The sequence below is a fragment of the Oryctolagus cuniculus genome, chromosome 5 (assembly GCF_964237555.1).
Source record: "Oryctolagus cuniculus chromosome 5, mOryCun1.1, whole genome shotgun sequence".
Lineage (NCBI taxonomy): Eukaryota > Metazoa > Chordata > Mammalia > Lagomorpha > Leporidae > Oryctolagus > Oryctolagus cuniculus.
Genome location: NC_091436.1, coordinates 62,666,837 through 62,693,524, shown reverse-complemented (window position 1 = coordinate 62,693,524; position 26,688 = coordinate 62,666,837). Strand labels below are relative to the sequence as shown.

The window sequence follows — 26,688 nt, the reverse complement described above, 5'->3', positions numbered from 1 at the left end:
CGGGATGGTGAGTGACACAGGTGGTATAGATGAAGGCTCTTGTGTCCCCTGGAAGGCACCGTCTGCCCAGCTATCCCGCCTTGGCCCGCCTCTGCTCGACATTTGCCTCAGTGCTTGGATGAGACCAAGAAGGGATGGAGGGCGTGGGATCCAGGAGCTGGCGAGGGGAGGGTCCAGCCACTCCGGTTTGCATGTTTTAGTCCCCTCCAAAGTTCATTTGGAAGCGTAATCTCCTCCGAATTCAGGTGTTGCCAATGGGCTCAGCTTCAGAGGCGGGGCCTTTAAGAGGTGGTTGGGCCGCGGAGCGTTTCCCTGGTGCGTGCAATCAGGACTCTCTTGGGGGAATCTTGGCGCGGCCCTCGCTGGCCCAGCTCGCCGGCCTGCTCTTCCGCTGCCCAGCCACGCAAGGACGTGGCAGTCCTGCCCCCGACACCACCGAACGCCGCCCGCACCTTGATCCTGGACGTGCCAGCCTCCGGAACGGTAAGAAATCAAGTTCTGTTCTTTGTGAAGTACCCGCGGCGCCGACGGACTGAGGCACTGGTCTTGGACGACGGGGGTGGTCACATGGGTGGGTTTAATGAGTTTTCCTGAGAACTGGAAGGGAGACCTTGGAAGCCCAGGAGAAAGCGGACAGGCCCTGAGCTGGGCAAGGGGCGTGGCATGCAGGCACCACCCCCAATATGCGTCTCAGCCCTGGCTCACCAAGCTGCCTCTCAGGAAGGTGCAGGTGAAGACAGCAGCTCTCCCACCTCTTGTCCCCACCCTCTAGCCTTCTACTGCCCCTGTGTGGGGTCCCTCTGAGCGTCTGCCCCACTCCTCGGCCCCTGTGACAGCCTACCCAGGTGGCTGCCTGGAGAGCTGGGCTCCATCACTCACTAATTATGACCCAGGGCAAGCCGCTGAACTCACCCAGCCCGTTTCTCATCTGCACAACAGGGGTGAAAGCGTCGGTGTTGGTAGGATGATTGTGGGGGCTGCACAGGACACCCATGTGTCAAGTGCTGGGGAGCGCTGGGTTTCGGCACCGGGGAATCCGAAATACTGTGTCGATCCTCAGTTTTGGGGACAAGGAGGCAGGAAATGTTGGAAACGGGAAAAATCAGACCCTTCTAGGGCAAGGTGCCTGGTGCAAGCACAGTGTTCGGTGAGGATGAACATGGATCAGAATGCTTTGGGGGTGTCAAGGACCTCCGTGGTGCCCAGAGTGGGGACAAATAGGAGGGCAGTCGGGGGAGTCCCCTCCCCTGCAGGAGGGAGGCCAGCCTGTCTCGAGATTCGCTCACTCAGCGGTTCTCAACCAAGGGCCATCTTGCCCTCCAGTGTCACAGCCGAGGGGTGCTACTGGCTTGTGGTGGGTGGAGGCCAGGGATGCTGTCCACCTCCGCAAAGCACCACATGGCCGCCCGGAACCAAGAGTTCAGCTGCCAGACGTCCATGGTGCTGAGGCTGAGAAAGCCTGGGCCAGTAAGAAAACTGGGTTCAAATTCCAGCTCTGTCATTTAGAGCTGTGTGACTCTGGGTGAGTTCCTTAACTATAACTTGAAATCTATAAAATGAAGATGATAACGACAGTGTCTCATAAGGTTGCTATGTGCATTCACTGAGTTCATAGTCTGTGCTATATTTAGATCATAGCTGGGACATGGGAAAACCCCATGTTTCAAAAAAAAAACCAAGCATGTAGGAATTGGGTCTCACACGATCCCTCACTGGGACTTGCCACTGAAATCAATGCTGTCCCCCCAGGGACCACATCCTTGTCCCACCCATGGGTAAGTCCTCCCTGCTCTGAGCGGCACATCGCTGTTCTCATCAACTGACACTTTAGCATGCTGCTGTCTTTTCTGGAAGGCTCCTGGTACCTAAGCATCTTTAAAAATAATCCACCCAAGATCAGACCCGATAAACCCAGTGTTCAGAAGCCACAGAGGGGCCACACTGTCTCACCCCAGAGTAGGTGCAAGTCTTTGGTGAGTGTTGTCCAGCGTGGGATTGACTTTTGTTCCCAGAGTTGTGTGCTGCCCTTGGTTACTTACCCTTGGAGCAGCTGGTGCCTCCCAGCCTGCCCTCCGCGGGAGAGGCTGTCCTGGGAAGGCATCACAGGACGTGGCTCCCTGATGACACACGCCGTATTGAAGAAGCCTCTTCCACTTGGCCTGAGCGTTCCGTGAAAAGAGCTCTGATTCCCCAGAGTTGAAGGACAGCGAGGCTGGACTGGAAAGAACTTTCCAGAACGGCCGTCGCCAAGCAGGAGATGCTGCCGCCTGCGTGCTGCCCTCACCTCCTGCCCTCACCTCAGCTGGGTCGTTAGTCTGAGTCACCTGTGGATAGCATTTCCTAGACTCCCAGAATCGTCTCTTCCAAGGTCATAGAGGAGGTTCTCCTTGGCTAACAGCACCACCCCATAGCGGCCCGTGCCCCTGGTTGTTGGGTAAATGGACCAGGGGACCCCAGAACAGCCCCACTTCCAAACTTCCCCAAACCCTGGCGAAGAGCCACTCAAGTGTCCCCCATGACCTGCCTCGGAGGGAGCCTGGGAAGCCGTCATTTGGTTTCATTTGGTCTGACTGACCTCACATGGGGCTAACTCCTGCCCTTGGCTGTGTGTTGGCAACATCTGCTGACGCCAGGTACGGCAGTGGCCAGGAAACAGCAGAAAGGGCCTCGCGGTATTAGGGCAAGATGCTAGGTGCATCCTCCAAGCGTGCAGGGAATGAGGACCTGGCCAAGGCCTGTGGATGCACAGTGCACGCTCAGCCAAAGATGCTCCAGAAAAGCCCCCTCACGGGCAAAGTCCACGCCAAGTCGGCGTGCAAGGGAGGTGCTTGGTTCACGGGTTCGTGTCGCGTTCTCAGGTGTCCTTTATTTGTGGACTGTGTTGAATGGGCATTATCTGCCCCCCACCCCCACCCCAACTATAAACCTCAACCAGTTCCTTTCAAGTCTCAACAGCCTTCTCTTACCCGGTTCTCGTTGGGAATCCTTCACTCCAAGTTTCTTCTGTCAGTGAAAGACGGCCCTGTCCGAGCGGGGACCGGGAGGTGGTGCCCTCCACACGGGATTCATGCTCTTCTTCATGTGCCTTTTTTTTTTTTTTTTTTTAAGATTTATTATTGGTTAAGCTGCCATTTGCAATGCTGGCATCCCATGTGGACACCGGTTCGAAACTCCATTTCTGATCCAGCTCCTTGCCAATGTGCCTGAGAAAGCAGTAGAGGAGAGCCCAGGTGCTTGGGCTCCTGCACCTGCAGGGGAGACCTGGATGATGCTCCTGGCTTCAGACCAGTCCACTTCCAGCTGTTGCGGCCATTCCAACCAGCAGTTGGAAGATCTGCCTCTTCCTCTCCCTTCTCTTTCCCTTCTCTCCCCCTCTCTCTTTGTCACTCTGCCTTTCAAATAAAAAAAATCTTTATTTTAGAAAATTTTATTTTTCAATTTTTATTTGAAAGGCAAAGTGACAGAGAGGGAGAGACACATACAGAGATCTTCCACCTGCTGGTTCACTCCCTAAATGGCCCCAACCGCCAGGGCTGAGCCAGGCTGAAGCCAGGAGTTGGAACTCTATCCGAGTCTTCCATGTGGATAGCAGAGGCCCCGGTCCTTGGGGGCATCTTCTGCTGCTTTCTTAGGGAGCTGATTGGGAAGTCGGGTGGCTGGGTTAGAGCAGTGGTTTTGGAGGTTCTGGGTTGTAGCTAAGTCGTGGCAAATGGCAATAGAACGATAGGACAGGGATGGAGGTTTTCTGACCCAGCCTCTGTGCTGAATGGGAGAAACCAGAACCCAGATTCCCAATGATGCTCCCCAGAGGCCTGGGGTCCTTGGGGGGACCGAGGGGGATGCAGGAGGAGCTGAGCAAATTGTAGCCCCCACCCCACCCCGAAGCAGAGCTCTTCCACTTAGATTTGCAACTTTGCAGGCTTTGTGTTCATGCAGAAAGCCACACGGAGCCTAAATACACAGCTCAGGGCCTTTTTACAAACCGAACATTTCCTGCGCCGCCAACCCAGGTTGAGAGCAGAGCACAGCCAGCCCCCAGGACCCTGCCAAGCCCTCAAGTCCCTGTCCTGACTTGTAACACCATCTTATTGACACAGTTATACATGGGGGCGCCCATAATTATTTTGAAATAATTAAATTCATAGGAAATTGCAAAGAGTGTGCAAAGAAGTATGTATGATCTTAACAGTTTATTATTTTTTTTTTTAAATAAAAGCTTGGATACCAGCAGTGTAGTAGACAATGGATGAGTCTGGGACTGGGGGCTCATGGGACGGAGTCCAAGTTCTGCCACCAATATATGGCCCCAGGCTCACCCCTTAACCGTCCTGAGCTGTAGGTGAGCTTGCTATGCCTTTCCTGTGGTTGATAGGATTAAAATCGAAGTGAGGCAATGTGGGAGTGTGCCTGTGGGTGGCGGGGCGCTGCAGCCAGGTGAGGCTTCTCGAAGGCTCTAAGCAGAGGGAGAGATGGAGCAGGTGCACTCTGGCAATGCGTTTCCCATGGGCAGCTTCCCTTGGTTGCTGTGCAAGTACCCCCAGGCACTCAGTTGCCCAGCTCCCCCACCATTCCTCGGCCTCCCACGTCCGCAGCCCCGTCTCCCTCCAGCTGTTTGGCCAGGTGGGGTGTGGAGGCGTTCATTGTAGCCAGGGCAGGAGGACCAGGGAGGGCTGAGCAAGCAGGCCCAAGAGGTCATGTCCCTCCCCACCTGCCCTTGACCCCTCGCCTGTGCACTGGCCACTGAGAAGTTAGCCCTGCTCTCATGCCACGTGCAAAGGCCACCCCCCACCCCACTCCCCATTCTGAGGGCAAGGCGTGGCTCTCCACCCATTCCAGGAGACTTCCTGCTATGGATAGGTCACAAAAGGCAGGCCTCAAGGAGTGTCCTTACTAAATCCGAAGGAATCTGACCTCTTATTAGTGGGAGGGGAGCTGATGGCCACTGAGTCATCTCAGGGAAGGAGGCCAAGCTTGCATGACCCAGCTCAGAGGCCTGGCCCCGGGGCAGACAGGTGCCCGGAGCCACCTGGGAGAGCATCTGGGCAGGCTGGATCCACCAGCTTGAGCCATGGCCGTGGGCGGCTCCTCTCTGCTCAGCCCACCTCACGCTGTGCCTGCCACGCCTCCAGACCCAGGAAGGGGGCAGGTGAGCAGGCCCTCAGTGACGCCTCCCTACCAGCTCCTGTAAATCCTCACCATGGCCTGCTTCCCCTCCCAGGGCGGCATCCGGGTTCACCCCCTCAAGCTTTTCACTGGGCCCCTGGTTGCCATCCTGTCCATGTCACCTGTCCCTCCCTTCCACCTGCAGGAGATGCCCCTTTGTGACTCTGAGGGTGGAGCCTGGCCCTGCGTGCTTCCTCCCTGTCTCCAGGTGCCTTCTGCTTGAACAAGGGCCCTTGGGCCCGCCCTCTGGGGGCTGTCAGTCTCAGTGTGGAGGGAGGACCTGTTCTTCAGGTTGCCTGACGTCTTTCAAAATGTGGCACACACAAGTGCCACCCCTGGGGACCAGAGCGTGACGCAGCCTGCACCTTGAGGCAGCCCTGTCCTTCTAAGAAATTCTCGCCTTTCCACCCTTGGTGGTTAATGTCAAGGCAGCAGTTTGAAGCCTGAGGCCAAGAAGCTGTAGCAGCAGAGACCCTGGTGGTGGTGGTGGTGGTGGTGATAATCACAAGAATAATAGATAGGACAGCAGGGAGGGGCCGTGCGTGAGCAAGGCAGGAGTGAGGAGCAGTCCTGGGCTGTGGTCTCAGGCAGTGTGAAAGCTGTGCTACTAATGACGGGTTAGCTCATGGGACTCTATGAACCATGCATTGCGGCATGTCCTTTGCGTGTGTTGTGTCATTTAATCTTCTCATTAACTCCAGGGAGGTCATCATCATAGGGTTAGGATGTCCTTTAAGGAACCTGCCTGAGGCCATGCAGCTGCCGAAGCGTGGAGCTAGTGACTCCAAGCTCCTTTATCTCCCTCCTGGTTGCTCCTCATCCAGGTGGAGACTCTAAACCTCCCTCTCTCCTCTTCTGGAAAGGGCTTCTGCTTCCTTAAGCACCTGCTATGCCTCTTGAGAATGACCGACATCTGTTAAGGTTTAAGGCGTTACCCACCTTGGACCCCTTTGTGTTTGCTCCAGAGCCTTGAGTGACAAGACAGCGACCACCATTTGCGTAGAGCAGAGGTTCTGAGTGACACCGCACGTACTGTGGCCTGTCCACACTGCTCGTGGTCATCTTCTCCTGATTTCATAGCGGTGCTTCTCAAACTGTCAGCGGGGGCTTGTTGAAACACAGGTTTTCGGACCCCACCCGGAGTTTCTGGTGCTGTAGTTTTGGGGTGGGGCTGAGAGTTTGCATTTTATACCAGTTCCAGGTGATGCTGGTGATGCCACTCTGCCGTGGGAACCACAGGGCATTGTAGCAATCCCATTTGAGCATAGAAGACCAGGCTTTACTGCTTCTTTTTTTTTTTTTTTTAAGATGAAGAGATTGATGTGCAAAGAGGTTTGGTGTCTTGTGTTTGGGTGATGTTATGGTTGGGATGATAGCTTGAGTGGCTTCCCCCAAGGCCCGTGTGTTGGGGGCCTGATCCCCAAAGTCTTGTGTTAGTGGTAAATGGGTTAAGGGGGGAAGATTTGATCTTATGGTATCTAGAAAGTGGGCTGATGGGAGGTCTTTAGGTCACTGGGGCATGCTCTTGGAAGGTGATTGGAGAGTGAGGGTTGGTTGTCTAAGCTGAGTTTGACCCAGATTCCAGCACAGTGAGTCATTGTCCCTCCATCATCCTTTGGCCTCCCCAGATGCCTCAACCAATGGGGTCCCCTAATCTCAGATTGTGAACCTCCAAACTGTAAGCTCGATCATTAGATCCAAAGAACACAAATATTATCAAAGTAAAAAAGGTATTAAAAAAATCCCCACAAAGCACGAGGTGGCCTGAAAGGTGGTGGGGCAGGGAGGAGGGTGGCGGTGCCACCAAGGAGGACTTGGCTTTAGACGTAAAGGCAAAGGCGAGCTTGTGCCATTTCCAGCCACATGACTCCCCAGACAGCTCATGTAGCTTCTCAGCCTCAGTTTCATTGTCTATAAAGTGGGGATGGTGCGCAGAGCGCACAATTAAATGAGATAATGCAAGTGAAGCCCACGTAAGCGGTGACGTGCCAGACACGCGTCAGCCCTCTGCAGCTCTGCTTTCTGGAGATGCTTGCTGGCTGTCCCACTAGCTCTCGGAGGTCATGCTGCTCCCTCCCATCACATCCCTGCCCTGCTAGCAGTTGGAACTCCCCGCCCACCATGGGGGCTCGCTGCAAAGGAGCCACTTGCCAGGGCTCACCGGAGAGAGGCGATCCTATCTCGCTAGACCTGGGGAGGGGGTGTCTTCTGGTCCCCCCCCCCCCCCGCCCTGTAAGAGATGAGGCAGTAAAAGCAGAGACAGTGGATGTGACCATGGTCAGCGGCAGATCCCGGAACCTGAGTTCTTTTTCTAGGAAGCGCTCTCATTTTCCTGTTCTGCCCTTTGTGGACAAGGATAGGGAGAGGGGCCCAATTTTCTGGAGGCCTGAGGCCCATTGGGTGGAGAGGGAGGGAAGAGGCTGGCTGGCACCCACGGTGTCCAGGAGTGGGGGGAGGGGCAGGGGGAAGGGCTGGAAGGGCTGAGCCCCTGGAATGGTTCTAGGCCCTCAGAGGCCTCTGGGAAAAGGGCTGAGGCATTCCTGTTGAGGACTTACTCAGAACACCCTCTCTCCTTCCCTTAGTAGAGCTCATTTTTTCTTCTATTTTTGCCCATGAAAATGGTAGCTCCAAAAGATCACTTGCAAAGCGGGTGGGGGTGGGGGGAGGTCCTGAGAAGTGGAGTGAGTCTTCAAGAAAACTTGAATGGGGTGGGGGCGGGACTAATGGTCTGAAACAGGGAAGGGCCGGCCTTCTGTTGGTCATAGGATGTGTCAGTCATATCCCCGTGGCAAATGGTAATGAATCTTGAAGGACCCTGTCTACTGCAATCAGGAAGCTACTAAACCTTTGGTACATATTGAAGGTTAAAAGTTCTGGCTGGAAATTAAAATAAAAGTGAGTTGAAAGAGAAGCACTGGGATGTGCATTCGGCTTGGCAGCTGGGATGCCTGCCTTCCACATAGGAGCACCTGGACTGGGTTCCTGGCGCTGGCTCCTTGCTCCAGGTTCCTGTTGCTGCAGTTTGCAGACCTGGACTGAGTTTCTCTTGGCTTTGGGGAGTGACCCAGCAGATCAAAGACTCCTCTCCGTCTCACCCCTGCCCCCCCCCACTCTGTCTTTCAAATCAATCAATCAATCTTTGAGGGGGGAAAAAAAAAGAAAAGGAAGGAGCATTTAATTTCTTCTTATTTGTGTACCATCCCCAGGGGAACCTGTGTTTGGGCATTGCTGCTGCCTGACATTTTAACAGCAAGGGATTTTAGCAATTCAGATGCATAGATACATACATACACGTTGCCACGTGCCCACATGCATCTAGACCCCTGTCCTTCTGTGTTCATATGGGAAGCGCTCACCTTTCCCCTGCAGCCTCAAGTCAATGCATTCAGATGATTTCCAGCACAGCGAGAAGCTACGACCTGTGTTCTAACCGGATGGACGTGGATCCGAGGACTCCGCTTCCTAAACCTCCCAGGTTTCTGCAGCCCAACCCTTGCCTGCATCCAAATAGATGCATCTGCACACACTGTTAGGTCTTTCAAGTGCCCCCTAGACTGCTCAGGGGGGAGAGCAGGGGCATGAAAGAAACCCACCACCTCCATCACTTCCTCAACAGCTTTATTACCTGCGGGCGGCGTGCCCGCCATGCCCACCAGTCTTCAGAAAAGGATGTGACAGAAAACGAGCGCCCCTACCCATCAGGTGACCTCACTTTTTCTTGTTTAGGCCGACTATCTCAAATTTTGAGGGGTAAGCAGTTAGCTCCTGTCTAGTTTGTAAGCACTAATTGGCAAGGCAGTGGGATTTTGCTCAAAACCTCAGTCCTGACAGCCTGGTGGAGGTCTGAGCTGGGGCAGGAAAGTCAAATGCCTATCTGTTGGATGACCCTTCCTAAGGACCCAGACAAAGCAGCCACACCGTACTGGAAGGGGGATTGCAGCCTTTGTAACCGGCTGATGAACATAGCTCAGACAAGGCAGAAGAGGCAAGACCGGTGAGCCCCTGTCACGTGCCAACTCTGAAGAGCTGCTGGGGATTTCATGACAGCACTTGTCAAGAGGGTGCTGGGGCAGCCCGGGCTCACTGGAAAGCAGATCTGTGATTGTTTGGCTGAGTCTGCTGCAGGCCTGGGATGGAGAAGCCGCAGGGCTGGCATCCAGGTGTGCCTTAGACTTGAGTGAGAATTCTGAGACCAGCTCCTCTGGCAGCCAATCCAGACGGGATCTAACCTGGGCCCCAGTCTCTAGAGGTTTGCCTAGCATCCCACACCAACCAAGGGAGGCTACTTGGAGTCATGGATGAAGGAAAATGTTGGACGCCCATCACCTGCTGTGAGAGCTCAGGGGGAGTCTTTGAACCTTCTGAGCTTCCTCATACGAGTCACTCTCGGCACCCACCATCACTTTCCACGAAGGGATTGCCAGTAAGTCTTAAAGGGGAACAGATTGCGTATTTGCTTGCTTGAGGATGCGGCAGAAGACAGGAGTTGGGGAAATGGTGCCCCTGGCCCAGGAGCTGGTCCTGAGGGAGGAAACATACTCTTTGGTGGGGGTAGCAGTGTTTGAATGGAAAGCAAAGCAGGTCAGGTGGCTGGGGCCCCTGTACGGTAGAGGAGCTTGGAAGGTGACAGGTCATAGGGTGACTGCACAGGTGACAGTCTTGTGTGACTTTTTATTTTTTTTTAAAGCTTTATTTATTTATTTGAAAGTCAGAGTTACACAAAGGGGGGAGGCAGAGAGAGAGAGAGAGAGAGAGAGAGATGTCTTCCATCAGCTGGTTCACTCCCCCATTGGCCGCAACAGTTGGAGCTTTGCTGATTCGAAGACAGGACCAGGAGTTTCTTCCTGGTCTCCCACGTGGATGCAGGGGCCCAGGGACTTGGGCCATCTTCCACTGCTTTCTCAGGCCATAACAGAGAGCTGGATTGGAAGTGGAGCAGCCGGGACTTGAACCAGCGCCTATACTGGATGCTGGCATTGAAGGCAGTGGCTTAACCAGCTATGCCACAATGCCAGCCCCAACTTTTTTATTTTTAAGATTATATGGCACCTGTATGGGATGCTTGCACCACCGGTGGAGGCTTAGACTACTACACCACAGTGTTAGGCCTCTTGTGTGACTTTTAAAATTTCATTTTGCCAGCGCTGCGGCTCACTAGGCTAATCCTCCGCCTAGCGGCGCCGGCACACCGGGTTCTAGTCCTGGTCGGGGCGCCGGATTCTGTCCCGGTTGCCCCTCTTCCAGGCCAGCCCTCTGCTGTGGCCCGGGAGTGCAGTGGAGGATGGCCCAGGTGCTTGGGCCCTGCACCCCATGGGAGACCAGGAAAAGCACCTGGATCCTGGCTCCTGCCATCGGATCAGCGCGGTGCGCCGGCCACAGCGCGCCAGCCGCGGCGGCCATTGGAGGGTGAACCAACGGCAAAGGAAGACCTTTCTCTCTGTCTCTCTCTCTCACTGTCCACTCTGCCTGTCAAATAAAAAAAAATTTTTTCATTTTTTCATTTGAGAGGCAGAAAGACAGAAAGTTCCGATCCAGCAGTTGATTCCTCCATGTAAGAGCTTAGGGCTAGGCCAGGGGCCGAAACTGAGAGCTGGGAACACAACCCAGGTCTCCCATTTGGTTGGCAGGAGCTCAAGCTGCCTCCTGGGGTCTGCATTACCAGAAGCAGGACATGCCCTGGAGCTGAGTTGTGAACCCAGGTACTCAGATATGGGCTAGGAACATCTTAACTGCTAGGTCAACTGCTTGCCACTGGATGAATTTTTTTAATTGAAACTCTATTGAGACTATCTTCTGACTTTTCCCTTTATGATGATGAAAGGGAAATATTGATACTTTGATAATAAAAATGACCTGATCTATAGTTTAGGCAAAGAGGACTTCTGTGTAGGTGTGAAAATATCAGCTTTGCAATGGAAGAGTTTGGTTTTTCTCCTATGGAAATAGCTCCTAAATCAATGCATCTACACAACCACAGGAATGGACCACAGCCTGCTGAGGTGAGTTCTTCCAAAACTGAGAAACTCTGTGTTCTGGGGAAAACCATGAAAGCTACACCCATCTCTCTTTTTTTTTTTTTTTTTTTCACTCCTCTCTAATTGCACCATGAAAAGTTTATATTCCTGTTAAACTTGCTTTTTTTCATCATTCTATATTCCTTCTCAAGGCACAGTACCCAACTAGGTCTTTTAAGGAAATCCAGCATAATTTTTTTTTCATGGCCCACATGGTCTTTGAAGAAGGAAGAAAAACAAAATATGCCCATTTTCCTTGGAAAATTACCTGGATTATTTTATGAATTGAAACTCTTTTAAAATGAAATCATTTGGTTTGAAAGAAGCCAGAACACACACACTCATTCACAGACTTCCGGCCTCCTGGTGGCCACGTCCAGGGGCCCGCAGTGCCAAGTCCTCCACGTCTACGCTCCTCACACCCACGGCCCGAGCCTGCCCTGCAGTTGTTTGTGGAGACACAGGCCTTTCCTGGTACACGGGAACACGTCCAGTGTCAAGTTCCACGGGCTTAGCTCTAAAATTAGCAAGTTGAGGGCGGGAGGATGAGTGTACTTCCTTAAAAGCTCAGATGGGCTCGCCATCCGTAACTTGATTTCTGTAATATGTGTTTTATTTTCTCAAGAAACCCAGGGACTTTTGTAAGCAGAGCAAAGGAGTGATGGGCCCCCAGGGGTGTGAGGAGAAGCCTGTGGTCCTGGCTTGACAAACAAGAAGCACACCGTACCCCCATCCCTCCCGCCCCCAAAACACTCTGGACTGCCGCTTCCTTTATTTTTACTTCTAAAGCACAGTGAAAAGGGTGTGTGTGTGTGTGTGCGTGTGTGTATATAACTTTTGGCAAGTTTCTGAACACTTGCAGTTCTGCCTCTGCACTTTGCCTGCAAATCATCAACCTCTTACCGCCTGATTCTTCCTAGTGCACCTGTCCCACGGACAACAGCGGCGTGACTCCACCTCCCTGTGTTTCTGGGCAAAACCATGGAGAAGGGAGGGTTCCCATTGCCAGAGCCAAAGAGATGAGGCAGGAGAGAGGGAAGGACTCCTGTCCAAGTACATTCTGCTTTTGCGGGGGGCTGGGTTGCTGGTTCTCTTTTCCCTTTGTCTTTGCCAGATGGGGAAGAAGTCAGTAGAATAAGGCCTTGCCTGCATTCCCAGGAGATGTGGCCAGTTTTGCCCTGCCAACCAACACAAAGTTTTGCCAGACCCATACCATGCCTGTTCGTTTGCTGACTTCCTCTCTTGCTTAGGCCCTGGGTCACAGGACTGAAATGTTAGCTCAGCTCTTTGTGTCCTGTGTGAGTGTACGGGTTTCTGGAGTGCAGGCAGTAGCCTTTATTGATGAATCTTCTGTTCAGGGCTTGATACAATATCTGATACTTAATCTGGTGTTCAAGACACACCTGAAAGAGTGAGTTCTCTCTAGCGCAGAGTCACGGACACCCCCGGGGTGTGAGAGCCCTATCCCAGCACTGAGTCTGTGGTGGGGGAGGGGGAGCGGGGAGGGGCGAGCTCAGAGGTGACATAGGCAGCTGTGGTTGGCAAGGTCCCACAGGCAAGTGGCGAGGAGGACAGGGTTTCTGGTGCAGTGGAAGTGACACCCCAGTGCCTGCCCAGAGGTATGGGAGGAGGAGGTGCACTCCCATACACCCACACACACCAGTGCACACACGTGTGTTATTGAGTCTCTAAATCCAACACAGCGCTTGGCAACTAGAAGTAGATGCTTGTTCGTTACCTTTGCATGGTTTAAAGCCAAGACCTACTCACTTCTGAGTGGTGTTTCAGTTGCCAGGCTCCATGCTTTGGAAGTGAGCCAGCCACTGCAGAAGGTACACATGGCTGGGGCCTTTCTCTCACCAGTCTTCGTGGGCTTTTTTTTTTTTTTTTAAGATTTATTTATTTTTACTTGAGGGGCATAGATACAGAGAGAGGGAGAGACAGAGAGGTCTTCCATCGCCGGTTCTCTCCCCAAATGGTTGCAATGGCCAGAGCTGGGCTGATCTAAAGATAGGAGCCAGGAGCTTCTTCCAGGTGGGTGCAGGGGCCCTAGCACTTGGGCAGTTCTCTACTGCTTTCCCAGGCCATCATCCAGGAGCTGGATCAGAAGCGGAGCAGCCAGAACTCAGGTACCAGGATGCTGGTACCCCAGGCAGATGCTTAACCTACTACGCCACAGCGCTAGCCCCTTCAAGTGGGCTTTGAATGGGATCCCACAAATGGTCCCCTTGCCTCACCACGATTCTGGGGGTGCCTCCCCATTTCCTTTAGCAAAGAGCTTCTAATCAGCAACCTGATGCTAATGAGTTGTGCTGGCCACTGTTGGTTAGAGGCTGCAGTAGCACAGCTAAATCATCTCAGCTGGGGCCCGGGCATCGTTCGGGGAGCCTCTGCTGCTACTGTTGGTCTTTAGGACAGTGAGCTGGAGGCAAAGACCTGTAGGTCCGCCTGCTCGGGAAAGGCTGGAGGGCACGGGCTGAGCAGGAGAAAGCGGCCATGGATATCTTACAAAAGAGAAAATTGCAAACCTTCACTGGAAAGTTCTACCGTTTGCTGCTGGCGTGGTGGTAGGGGAGAGGCTGCAGTTTGCTTGGAGTCAGCGGCCAGCAGAGTAGAAGTCACTGGGAGAGTTTACTGCCTCGTTGGAAATGGTCGAGATGCTGCTGCCAAAGAAGCCGGTTAGAAGTTGCTCAGCAATTCTCCCTTCGTTCTTTGGATGTTCAAATGCAGTGGAAATAAACACCCCTGGTAGCTTGGGAACCTGGCTAGTGAAGATGGTCCCAACGGAGCCCCAGTCGGGTCCCAGGCTTCTCTCCTTTTCCTGTATGTATGTGCTTGTTTGAGAGGCAGCCAGACAGAGCAAGCTCCCATCTGCAGGTTCACTGTGCAAATAGCTGCGATAGCCGGGGCTGGGCTGGGCTGGGAGTCATAAATTCAACCCCATTCTCCCGCATGGATGGCAGGGACCCAGCTCCTCAAACCTTCACCTGCTGCATCCCTGAGTGTGCCTTATTAGGAAGCTGGAGTCAGAAGTCAGAGCCAGGAATTGAACCCAGGCACTCTGAAATGAGACTCAGGCATCTTAACTCCTAGGCTGAATCACCCCCTCCCCGCCCCGTCTCTATCTAAATGGCCAATATGCGTCCAGGGTGGGGAGCTCTCTGGCAGTCTTTTGTACCTGGCATTTGGGGTATAGATGGGGAGCTGGGGAGAAGGGTGGCTGTGAGCACCTCCTCCAGCCTGGCTGGGGAATGTGGTTCCAGAGCGATGAGATCTGTTCTGAGAAACTACCCAGAGTTATGGATGTATGAGGGATCTTCAAAAAGTTCATGGAAAATGTAGATTATGAAAGAACTAGATGTCGATTTCAAGATTCTTTGTACCAAAATAAAATCTTTTAAATCCATTTTACACAAACTTCTTTTTTTAAAGACTTATTTATTTGAAAAGCATAGTTAGAGAGGCAGAGGTAGAGAGAGAGAAGTCTTCCATCTGCTGGTTCACTCCCCAGATAGCCAAAACTGCCAGAGCTGTGTCGATCTGAAGCCAGGAGCTTCTTCCAGGTCTCCCATGCAGGTGCAAGGGCCCAAGGACTTGGGCCATCTTCCACTGTTTTCCTGGCAGGAAGCTGGATGGGAAGTGGAGCAGCTGGGACTTGAACTGGTACCCATATAGGATGCTGGCCCTGCAGGCTGGGGCTTTACCCGCTACACCAGAGCAATGGCCCTGTCTGCAAACTTTTTGAAGTACTCTTGTGTCTTTGTGGACACCCACGCGTACCCTTCATGACCATGGGAATGAGACAGTGTCAGAGAATTCAGGGGTCCTCTGGATCTATCCATGGGCCCCAAGAACTTCATCAGTTCTTTGCTTTCAAAGGTTATCCAGGCCCTGGCCATCACTCTAGAATCTAAGTAATTAGCACAGTTCAAACCTCCCATTGTACAGCCCCAGTATTCCCTCTGAGCCCAGGCCCCCCCTTGCATGTGCTAAGAATCTCGGAGCTGTTGACCACAGATAACCTGCGGTCCCACAAAGACATGAGAAGGGACTTGGTTGCCCGCAGGTGCCTGGCAGCACCCACCCTGCAGAGCCCCAGACCCCAGTAACTTGTGCAGGGCTAAAAGGCAAAGGAAAAATTCAGAGGATTCCAAATAGCATGAAATACAGTTAACAACAACAAAATGATATGCTTGTAGCGTACCTTCTTTGCACGTGGCATTGAGTAAAACGTTCTCTGGCGAAGGCTCCCACTGCTCATACTTCCTATAAACTCCAGCCCCATCCAGCGTTTCTGACTCTCACAGTCCCCTTCTCTCCTTCTCCAACCAAAGGCTTCTTTGCTCTTTACCAAACAATTTGGGCCTTGTTCTCATTTTTCATTCGGGATCTGAAAAATGCTCTTAGGGAACAGTCCTACCATTTAGAAATTCCAAATATATCCGTGAGCCTTTATTATTCTTCAAGGTTACAGGAATTTTCCTTGGAAACGCTTTGAATTTGAGTAGAATTTTTGCCTTTCATGTCTCCTCTTGCTTTTAAAATGAGTTTTGGTAAATGGAAGTCTCTGAGCTTATATTTACTGCTTTGTTTATTTTACCCGATTTAGTCTGTCTACATATGCTTTGTCCAAAAACAAAAACAAAAAAGGAATTTCAGGCCTTGCTCCTAAATATCCTTTTTCCGGCGCTGTGGCTTAGGAGGTTAAGGCATCCGCCTGTGGCGCCGGCATCCCTTATGGGCTCCGGTTCGAGTCCCGGCTGCTCCACTTTTGATCCAGCTCCCTGCTGCTGGCCTGGGAAAGCAATGGAAGATGGCCTAAGTCCTTGGGCTCTTGCACCTGCGTGGGAGACCTGGAAGAAGCTCCTGGCTTTGGATCGGCCCAGTTCCAGCTGTTGCAGCCATTTGGGGAATGAACCAGCAGATGGAAGACCTCTCTGTCTCTCCCTCTCTATGTGTGTAACTATGCCTCTCAAGTAAAAAAATAAACCTTAAAAAAAAAAAAAGAAAAAGGCACTTGGTGGCAGAGTCCAGTGTGTCATTTGTTACCTCCAGCATTACGCTGGTACTGTCATTGAAAAGTGAAGCCAGTTGAACCTGAGAAAACATCTCTGGGCGTTTCTTTTAACAATCTGAACAAAACCCTCAAAAGCCATGCCGCCTCCTGGTCTGAACTTCGTAAACCAGCCCCCTGAGTGTGCCGGATTCCAGGAGCTCCTTTATCTGTGAGCTGAGACCCTCCTCTGAAGACCACGAAAAGCACCAGAAGTCACCAGCAGAAGCCAACCACGCACGCGGGTGACACGCAGGAAGGATGCTGTGGGTCCCACTTCTTTTTGGAGCAGAAAATGACTGGGGCACAGTAGCCTCTCCCGTATGGTGAGTGTGTTCACCCTGGAGCTGCTTCTGGCTCCTGGAAGTCTGTCCTGTCCAGGCACAGTGCACGCCGTGGAGGTCCAGTTTGGAACTGGATTCGGCCCACGGGCTCCTGGGATTCAGGATGGTGCTGGAGCCACACTGTCACTCTTCCCAAGACCAAGAACCCTGCCTCGCTGGGGGCGGAGCTGAAGAAGCCTCTAGCAGGTGTGTGCAAACAGAAGGATGCCTGCCGTGCCACTGACCGAGAACTAAGGGGCATCTCGGCAGGGCCTGAAGACGCCCCCTGTGCTCTTGTTTGGTTGGACTTGACCAGGTGCGGCAGGTGAGAAGTCGCCATGCCTGCCTCCTTTAGCAGCCGAGAGTCTTCGAGCCCATTGTCTAGAGCCTGCCTGGAACTGTGGGGCGTGGTGAGATGTGTGCTGGGAAGAGTACCATGATGGCCGTGAAGCTGCTTGGCTGTGTGTAGACAGCACGAGGTGCAGGTGGTGGCATCATGGCCATCAGGGCTCTGTGCTTAGACTCTGTACTCTGAGAAGCACTCTGGCCTCCAGGCAGCTCACTTGCAGCTTGGGGGTGTGTGTGTTTACAGATTTATTTATTTGAAAAGAAAGGATACAGAAAGAGAAGGAGAAAGAGAGAGAGAGATCTTCCATTTGCCAATTCACTCCCCAAATGGCTGCAACGGCCAGAGCTGGGCCAGGCCGAAGCCAGGAGCTTCTTCCAGGTCACTCACGTGGGTGCAGGGGCCCAAGGACTTGGGCCATCTTCCACTGCTTTCCCCGGCATATTGGCGGGAGCAGGATAGGAAGTGGAGCAGCTGGGATTCGAACCAGTGTCCACGTGGGATGCCAGCACTGCAGGCAGAGGCTTAACATTCTGTCACAGTGCAGGCCCGCCGGCTTGTGTTGACTGGGACATTTGACTTCACTTACCGTTCCAGGTCCATCAGCCTGCTCCACCTCCTTCACCAAGGGACCATGGCCAAACTACCCACCTGCCTGGACCCCAGCCACACCCTCTGGAAAGGGGGTCTGGTAGCTGGGGAGCACCAGTTCATCAGCTGAGCCAGTGCACTTGGGGTGGAATGCTGATAGGACTCCTGCCTAGATGGAGACACAGATAGATGATTAGTCAGTGCCAGGGCCATAAAATCAAATGACAAAGGAGAGAAGGGGACAGGGCCATGGTGCTCCCTGGGAGCCCTGTCTTTAAATGGCAGGGTTGGAAGGGCTGTTCTTGCCAGCTTGATTTCAAGGATGCTGCCACCAAGAACTTGGGGAGAGAGGGTAAAAGTGGGATGCTGACCTCCCAGACAGGTGGGTCCCTGACAAACCACACAGCCCGGGGTGGGGGTGGGTTTCCACCCTCCCTACCATGTTTTCTGGATTATTGTCTAGGGAGCGTCCTGAGAAGCCCAAAGCAGAGACATCTTTATCCTTGTGTGGGACGTAGGGCCACGTCGCATCTGGACACCTGACTGACTTGTCCTCTGAAAGTCATTTCTTACTGGGGCCAAAGTGACACTGAGCTGTTATGATGTGTGATAAGGTGGTGGCGTACCTGGGAGAGGTCAGGAGCGGCCCGAGCTCCCCCTCCTCCCAGCCACACCTCCCAGGCCAGTGCAGCAGCCCCATCCTCCCCCTGGCTGCAGCTGGAGGGAGGATGTCCCCTGGGTTCTCGTCCTGTGCAGCATGGACAGGGACACTGACAGGTGGCCTTCGGGATGATCAAATCTGCAGAAGTTCGCTCATTCACTTATCGAATGGCATTGACTGTGTCGAAGGGGCTAGACCGGAGGAGAGAGAACCAGGAAAAATTAGCAGCTGCTTTGTTTTTCTCCTACTACAACCCTTCCAAGCTTCTCTGTCAGACCTTCTCAGTGCTCAGCAGCCCAGGCAGGTCCCATGACTGCTCAGCCTCTTCGGGGTATTAGGAACTGCTCTCTCTCGTTGGATTATTAAGGAAGCCCAGCCGAGGGTGCGTTTAAAACTGTTTCCCACCAAATCCAAGCCATTTTCCCTTGCCCAGACCTTAGGAGATTGCACCTGTCTCTTATCACTGCTCTGTCTCTTGCCTTTCACTCACTGTAGGGTAGAGAGGGGGAAAAGAAGAAGTGAAAGTGTCTTCCTCCTTAGCTGTGGCTGGTGCGACCTGGCCATTGGTGTCCCCTGAATACAGGTGTGCAGATACTGGCTCTTTGTCTTGGAAGGTGCTTCAGGGGGCTCCTAGGGTCCTCTCCCATCCCCCAGGCCCTGCGCCTTGAGAGCCCAGACTTGGAAGAGTATCCTCTCCGACAGTCACGATTCCCCTTCTGCTCAGTGCCGAGGACAGCACACGTGGCCACCTAATGCCAGGTTCTCCTCACCCGGGCAGTCGGAGTGCGTGCCTGGGCGTCTGTCTAGAGGGCTTCAAGCTCAACCACCATCGCCCATGGGAATACGCTCCACACACTGTCCCTGCAGGCTCTGAAGTGCCAGCCTGGGCCGAGGGCCTCTGCTCTCGCTCTGGCGGCAGCCAGGACAGGCCTTCAAGACCCCGAGAGCTGGCTTGGGGGACCCTGCCCCTGGCGGACTCCCCCGTCCTCTGAGGGATCCTCCTGGAGTCATCCTTGCCCAGCTCACCGGTGGGGGAAGAAGCCCAGGCCGTCCCTGTTGAGAGAAAAAGGAAAATAAATGCATGATACTACTTTCTAAAATGCCTTCCACCAAGCCCATACTGTATTTGTATCTACAGCTACATCCGTCTACTGTTTTGGTCAACAAGTCTTACAGGGAGGGTAGGTTGCACGCCTTTTTAGAACATGGGGCCGCTGGTTACCTGTGTCAGCTTTGGGCATTGGCAGGCATGGGAAAATTCCAACTTCCAATTCTCTGACTCCCTCATTGATTTCTCATACCATTCAGCAGACATTTGTCAGACTTGTACCACGTGCTCAGGACGCTGCCAAGGTGCACCCAGTTAGGAGCAGAAGGTACACAGACTTGCTCCTGTGCCAGGTGTGCCGGCCACCCCCCACCCCACTGAGGGCTGGCTGCCACTTGCAGACTCTCAAGAACATCTGCACCCTGTCTCCTGGAACTCTGGGAGTGACCGCAGACAGCTGCGGCTTCACGTTATAACATCTCTCTAGGCCGGCGCCGCGGCTCACTAGGCTAATCCTCTGCCTTGCGGCGCCGGCACACCGGGTTCTAGTCCCGGTCGGGGCGCCGGATTCTGTCCCGGTTGCCCCTCTTCCAGGCCAGCTCTCTGCTGTGGCCAGGGAGTGCAGTGGAGGATGGCCCAAGTGCTTGGGCCCTGCACCCCATGGGAGACCAGGATAAGTACCTGGCTCCTGCCATCGGATCAGCGCAGTGCACCGGCTGCGGCGGCCATTGGAGGGTGAACCAGCGGCAAAGGAAGACCTTTCTCTCTGTCTCTCTCTCTCACTGTCCACTCTGCCTGTCAAAAAAAAAAAAAAAAAAAAAAAAAAAAAAAAAAATTTTAAAAAATCTCCCTAAGCAGTAGAGGTCTCTAGCTGCCTAAGAGTCCTAAGTGCTAACTTCGTCCTCAGAGTTGTGTTAGTGCCGGGGATATTTTTGCTGATATCTGTGTCTTTAGCAAACTTAATTGTGCTTCCATTTTAACACTAAATAGACCCAGGCTACAGATAGAGAGACCGTTCTCTATAATCAGAATATTTGCTAGATACCATTTTGGTATTTGACCAGGCTGGGTTTAGAATGTTTTCTTCTTTGTTTCCATGTGGTTCATAATTTGGTGAAAGGTGAGTGTGTGTATGTGTGTGTGTGTGTGTCTGTGTCTGTACTTTTTTCCTTTTTTATGAATTTTCTCTTATGAACTGAAATTTCCCCTTTTATTCCCAAAAGTGCCCATTTTCCTGGTTTACATGGATAATTCACTGAGAAATGTGATTCAACTTGATTTTCTTTTAATCGCCAAGTCATATGTTTTTAAAACACTGCTCCTGTTCTTGGCATTGCCGATCAAAAACATTCAACTGAGAACGGCTGCCTTGTTCCTGAAGTTGGACTGGGGGTGTGTTGGTTTGGCAGGAGTTTTCTTTCATTAATGAAAAGTTTTGATCTCGTGCAGGGAAACACCAGAGAATCTATAGTTGCCAAATAGTACATTTATAAATCTTAATTCCAATCCCGGTTCCCTGCTGTAATGTATAAATCTTAACCTTATAAATACAATTTTTCAAGAGCAAAGAACTTCTCGTTTTATTATGTCTAATTTGCATACTAGCACATAATCCAAGTGTTGACAGATAATATTTTAAAGGGCACTCAAGTATAAGAATAACTACATACTTGCAGATGTGTTATGAAATATACTCATTAGTCACTACACATTTGAGAGGCAGGAAAACAGGCACCTTGTACCTCACGCCATCACTCAGAATTAGAGAAAAATCATTTTTTTTTTAAAAAACAAATCATTTATTTGAAAAGCAGAGTTAGAGATCTTCCATTCTTTGGTCTACTCCCCAAATGGCCACAACAGCCAGGGCTTGGCCAGGCTGCATGCAGGAGCCAGGAACTCCATCTGAACCTCCCGCCTGGGGCACAAGCACTTGGGCCATCTTCCAGTGCCTTCCTAGGTGCATGAGCAGGGAGCTGGTTCAGAAGTGGAGCAGCTAGGACTTGAACTTGTGCTCATATGGGATGCTGGCCTTGCAGGCCCTAAGAAAAGCCCTTTTACATCCAGGAGCTCTCACTCTCTTTACAGGAGTCCATGGGGAGGGATGTTGGGGAGGGGGGTTGCACCAGGCCAGTCCTTGGATTGCACGAAAGGCCCTCACAAAGAGACTGGGCTGTTAATTGTCTGCGTTTGTGGTGAATGGCAGTAATGCCATCCCCAAAGGATGGCTTGTGCCAGAGGAGCCAGGGCCCATGGGAAGCCTTCCAGAGAGGTCCCTGGGTCAGTCCTGTGCAGAGACCGGTGGCTCCTCTAGAGAGCTGCACTTTCCCTTCTGGAAGGAAGCCCACTCCCCCTCTCCATCAGGGCAAGGTCTGGGAGGGGATGAATCCTTGTCCCTACCCCCAACACTTAACCCTTTAATTTAAAGCTCAGGAGCTACATTTCCCAACATGCACTGGGGAGAGAGAAAACCTCAAGCCTCTGAGCTCACAGTAACACCCAGTCCAGTTGAATCTCCAGAGGGTTCTTTTCCCACCAGTTAAGACAGGTAGGAGGTGATAGGAGACAAGGAAAGGAGATGAAGAGGACGAGGTTCAAAACCTAACACAGGCCAGCACCGTGGCTCACTAGGCTAATTCTCTGCCTTGCGGCGCCAGCACACCGGGTTCTAGTCCCAGTCGGGGCACCGGATTCTGTCCTGGTTGCCCCTCTTCCAGGCCAGCTCTCTGCTGTGGCCAGGGAGTGCAGTGGAGGATGGCCCGAGTGCTTGGGCCCTGCACCCCATGGGAGACCAGGAGAAGCACCTGCCTCCTGCCATTGGATCAGCGCGGTGCGCCAGCCGCAGCGGCCATTGGAGGGTGAACCAAGAGCAAAGGAAGACCTTTCTCTCTGTCTCTCTCTCTCACTGTCCACTCTGCCTGTCAAACAAAAACAAAAACAAAAACAAAAACAAAAACAAACCTAACAGCTGGGGACAGAGTCCTTGGGGACCCTCTGCAGGTGCCGGCGTCTGGGCCAGGCAGTGCAGTGGGGAGTGCTGGCGGCTCTAAGACCACTCTGCAGACATGCACCGAACCCCTTGACAAATATGTGCACCCAGCCACTCGTAGCTCCCTTCTGTCTAGGAACTTAGCATGCGAAGAATGTCCCTGCAGACAGATATATTCTCATTTATTTTTTTCTCTCTCTCTCTGTCTCTGTCTTTATTAGAGACTTGGGAGCAAGCAGAAACTCCTGGAAGATCAAGGCAACCTCTTGCCTTCCCGTTTGGGCTCATGTTGGTCAGGCCAAGCGTGCAGAGCAGCACAGTGGGGATGTGCGTGCATGAGTGAGCCAGTGCTGGATGGAGACCCTTGAGCTTAAACAGCATCCACCAGAGTGCAGAACGGTGATTGTGGGGGTGAGAAAGGGGAGGTTGGATAACAGATGCCAAACACACATAGGAGGAACAAGGGGCAACGCTCCATGGCACAAGGGGGTCACCTCAGCTCACGATGAGCTCTTGCGTGTCTTGTGAAGAACTAGAAGGGAGGGCTGTTCGTGGGGTTGTAAACATAAGAAAACAACGAGGAGGAGACCGTGCCCGGAGTTTGTCAGTATGTGCCGTATGTCTGTGCTGAATTAGCACAATGTACCCAAGACATGCAAGTATGTGGAGTTAGAACATGTCAATCAAACGTCTGGAATTTGTGTGGAAGGAGAAAATGATCAAATAATGAGTTTCTAAGCACCACCATTGCTTTCTTTTTCTTTTTCGTTTTCTTTCTTTTTTTTTTTTTTTTTGACAGAGTGGACAGTGAGAGAGAGAGAGAAAGGTCTTCCTTTGCCGTTGGTTCACCCTCCAATGGCCACCGCAGCCGGCGCGCTATGGCCGGCGCACCGCGCTGATCCGATGGCAGGAGCCAGGTGTTTTTCCTGGTTTCCCATGGGGTGCAGGGCCCAAGCACTTGGGCCATCCTCCACTGCCTTCCCTGGCCACAGCAGAGAGCTGGCCTGGAAGAGGGGCCACCGGGACAGAATCCGGCGCCCTGACTGGGACTAGAACCCGGTGTGCCGGTGCTGCAAGGCGGAGGATTAGCCTAGTGAGCCGTGGCGCCGGCCACCATTGCTTTCATTTTGGCTTGTTTGTCTGCCTTTCTGTCTTCGTTCTGATGGGCAGGGCTGCGTGATTGTGGCGATGCGGCACCCCGGCTCCCTGGTGTTCCCCACAGAGAAGGAGTCACACGTTTGGTCTTGTGAGTGGCTTCCCCTTTTGACAGCCACATTCACAAATGGGACACTGTTTTAAAATCTGCCTTCTCATGTCTGACGTAGATGGTCCCGGGCTTCTTTCCCATGGAGGTACGAATACGATGGACTGGAGCAAGATTTCTCCCCTTGGATCTTTTCTCTATTCTCGGAATGAAATTGCATTCCTGGGAAGTAGATTGTGAGGATGACCAAGTCAGGTGGGGAGTTCGACATGAGTGACTGATGGAGGAGCAGCAGGGCCTGTCCCTGGGGGTCGACCAGGGACCCCTCTCTCTGCCTGGGTCTACCCCAGACCCTCCCCCCAACTCTGGGGTTTCCTCGTGCTTATAGAATCCTGTTAAAATGGGAGCTCAGCCAGACCAGGAAAATCCAGTTCATGCCACATGTGCAGAGTGTCCAAAAGTGTGTAATCCCCAGATGTCAATCACAAATGCCAGCCATGAGCATCATGGCCACATCACCAGCCAGCCAACACCCTTAAGCTTTAGGGCTAAGAGTCCCAAACCAGGAAAAATGGGTGCCATGTTTTCCCTGGGCTGGCCCATTCCTCTCTTGGAACATGCTTTAAATTTTTTTTTAAAATTTACTTAAAAGGCAGAGTGACAGAGAAAGCGAGCTTCTATCACTCTCAAATGGCTGCAACAGACAGAGCTAGGCCAGGTCAAATCCAGGAGCCAGGAGCTTCTTCTGGGTCCCCCATATGGGTGGTAGGGGCCCAGGTACATGGACCATGTTGTGCTAATTTCCTGGGTGCGTTATCAGGGAGCTGGATTGGAAGTGGAACAGCCGGGACTTGAAACAGCGCCCTGATGCGATGCCTGTGTTGCAGGTGGCAGTTTAACCCACTGCGCCACAGCTCCAGCCCCTGGGATGTATTTTAATAAACTTCACTATCCCTGCTTTTGTCCCACTGAACTGTAGTTCACGACTCCAGTGCAAAGTCTCGCCAGCTCCTGCTTCCGCCGTGGACTTTGTTTCCCAAGTCAGGCTCGTGCAGGCCACAGCCCCCTACTACTGAGCTGGAGCCGTCTTCCCTGTGAAGTATACGGAATTGCTTAGGCGTGCAGTCCGTCTCGTTGGATTATACCTTGGCGCCAGAGTCCCTTTTCCTGGAAAGATAACTCCAAGGTCCAGGGCTGTGGTGTGGCCTGGGGGACGCCTGCCTGCCTGCCTGGAACACCTGGATGAGCCAGCATGTCATCGCAGGGCTTCTCTGGCCATAAAATGCAGGTGCCACTGCCTGCCTGGCCTTCTCCTGAGAGTAGCGTGAGAAGCACAATCCAAATAAGATAATGCGAGAGTGAGCCGTGAATCACCGCCTTGGGGGAAGCTCCTCTGGGTGCCCCAGCACGTAAGCACAGTGGAAAGCATTGAGCTGGAAAGACAGGGAGACACCCCCCACACACACACCCCACAGCCGCGGCAGGAGGTAAGGCAGGGTCAGACCTGGGGTCTGGAGAGTGGACCTCCAGGCGGCTCACTCAGTGTGGCTCCGTTGCTTTCCATCTCTCTCCTCTCCCTCCCCCCTCGCTCTCCCCACCAGCCCAGCCCAGCGGCCGCTGTCCCCACCCCAGGGATGTCACCCCCTCCCTTCAAGCCACAGGCCCAGACTTCCGTGTCCCTTCTCTGTGGGTTCTTCCTGGGCTGGGTGTGCACTCCTTGTCCAGTGAGTCATGAGTGTGGCCAGGGGTCACACAGGCAACCTTGGTCATCGCTGACCATCCCTGTGGGTGTGAGCCGGTCACGACCAGGAGAGGTGCCTTTGCCAGACCTTAGGGCAACATCTAGTGGCGTGCGCACCACAGTCCATGGCAGAAGAGGAAGAAAGCTTTGATTCCAAGGACCTCATCTCCTGGGGCGGTGGGGAGGGGGGGCGGGCAGGGCCAGGTGAGCAGAGGCAAGGCTGGCGGGCCTCATTGCCGTGGGCACCCTGAGATCTGGCACCCAGTCCAAAGGGTGAGCGGGTTGTCCTGCTTGGGCCAGGTCTGTGTTCTGTCTCTCAGAAAACGTCCTGCAAATAGGGGGTGGGCTGGGGTGCTGCAAGCCACAGACACGCCTTTCAAGCTGCCTAAATGATCTTGGAGCCGCCTTCCCCGCCCCCTCCGCCCTGCGCCCTAGGAGCCGTGCTGTTGCTCCCAGCGTGCAAGAAGCACCAATGGTGGCCGATCTTCCCCTCCTTTCTTTTTTCTTTCAGTGCCTCTGGCCTGCAGCTACCCATTCCCGTCTTGGCCTTCATAGCTGTGAGAGGGTGAGCAGGCGTTGAGAGCAACTTTGTTCTTTTTGAGTCAATCTCATTTCTCTGGAGAGGCTCCAGCTCGCTCTGTGTAGCTGGCAGCCCCTCCGTGGCCAGGCCACTGGGCAGGCTTCCCAAGAGCTGCACTGGTCTGTTTGGTGTTGCAGGGGGCTCGGCCAGGCCTGCTGGTCTCTCCCCAACAGCTAGCTGCTTTTCCAGCAGACGTACACGTGATCAGACGCCCTGGTAGGCTGCAGCGGTGTCAGGAAGCAGCACTTGCTGCCTTGCCGAGAAGTGAGAACCCCGAGCTGAGGGCGCTCCTTCTGTCTCCTCATCACGTCTCCCCCACGTTGTCATCCCCTGTGGCCAGTAGCTGGGCCCCCTGGGCTTGCATGGAGATGCTGGTGTTGAGCAGGACATATGGAAGAGTGAAGAGAGGCATGCAGGAGACCTGGGGCCTTTTCCTTGTCTAGAACTTAACTGGGCAAACACAAGGCTGATTCCCGCAGAATTGAGCCCTCAGGGAGCCACAAAGATAAACAGCTACATGAGCACAAGGGGTCTTCAGGAAATTCATGGAAAATGCATATTATGGAAGCAAACTAGGCATGGATTTCAAAAAAGCTTGCACCACAATAAGCTTATCTTTGGATTTCATTTTCCGAAGTACAATTTATTTCAGAGATGGAGAAACAGAGTTCCATGCACTGGTTCACTCCTTCAGTGTTTGTGGTGAGTCAGGGTGGGAGCCAGGAAGGCAGTGCAGGTCTCCCATTCACCAGAGCCATCGCTGCTGCCTCCCAGGGTCTGCACTGGCAGGAAGCTGGAGTCTGGAGCCAGAGATAGGAGTGGAACCCAGGTCCTCTGATGCCATCCTAACCTGCCAGGCTAAACGCCTGCTTTCCTGTTTCATTTGGACATACCTTTGACCATGCATGGCTAGTTATTTGACAGTCATAGCTAGCACTGTTCTAATCAGCTTGCATTTGTCAATCCACTCAGTCC

At 53.0% G+C, this 26,688-nt stretch overlaps 1 long non-coding RNA gene across 1 annotated transcript in view; it reads left to right on the top strand.

The window, feature by feature from the left end:
- Positions 1-351: 351 nt before the first annotated feature.
- The window catches only part of LOC138849624 (uncharacterized), a 114,503-nt gene continuing 88,166 nt past the window's right edge, over positions 352-26,688 (top strand). Inside the window, exon 1 of the long non-coding RNA XR_011388594.1 lies at positions 352-483. This is a non-coding gene — a long non-coding RNA (uncharacterized lncRNA). The remainder of the gene's footprint in view (positions 484-26,688) is intronic.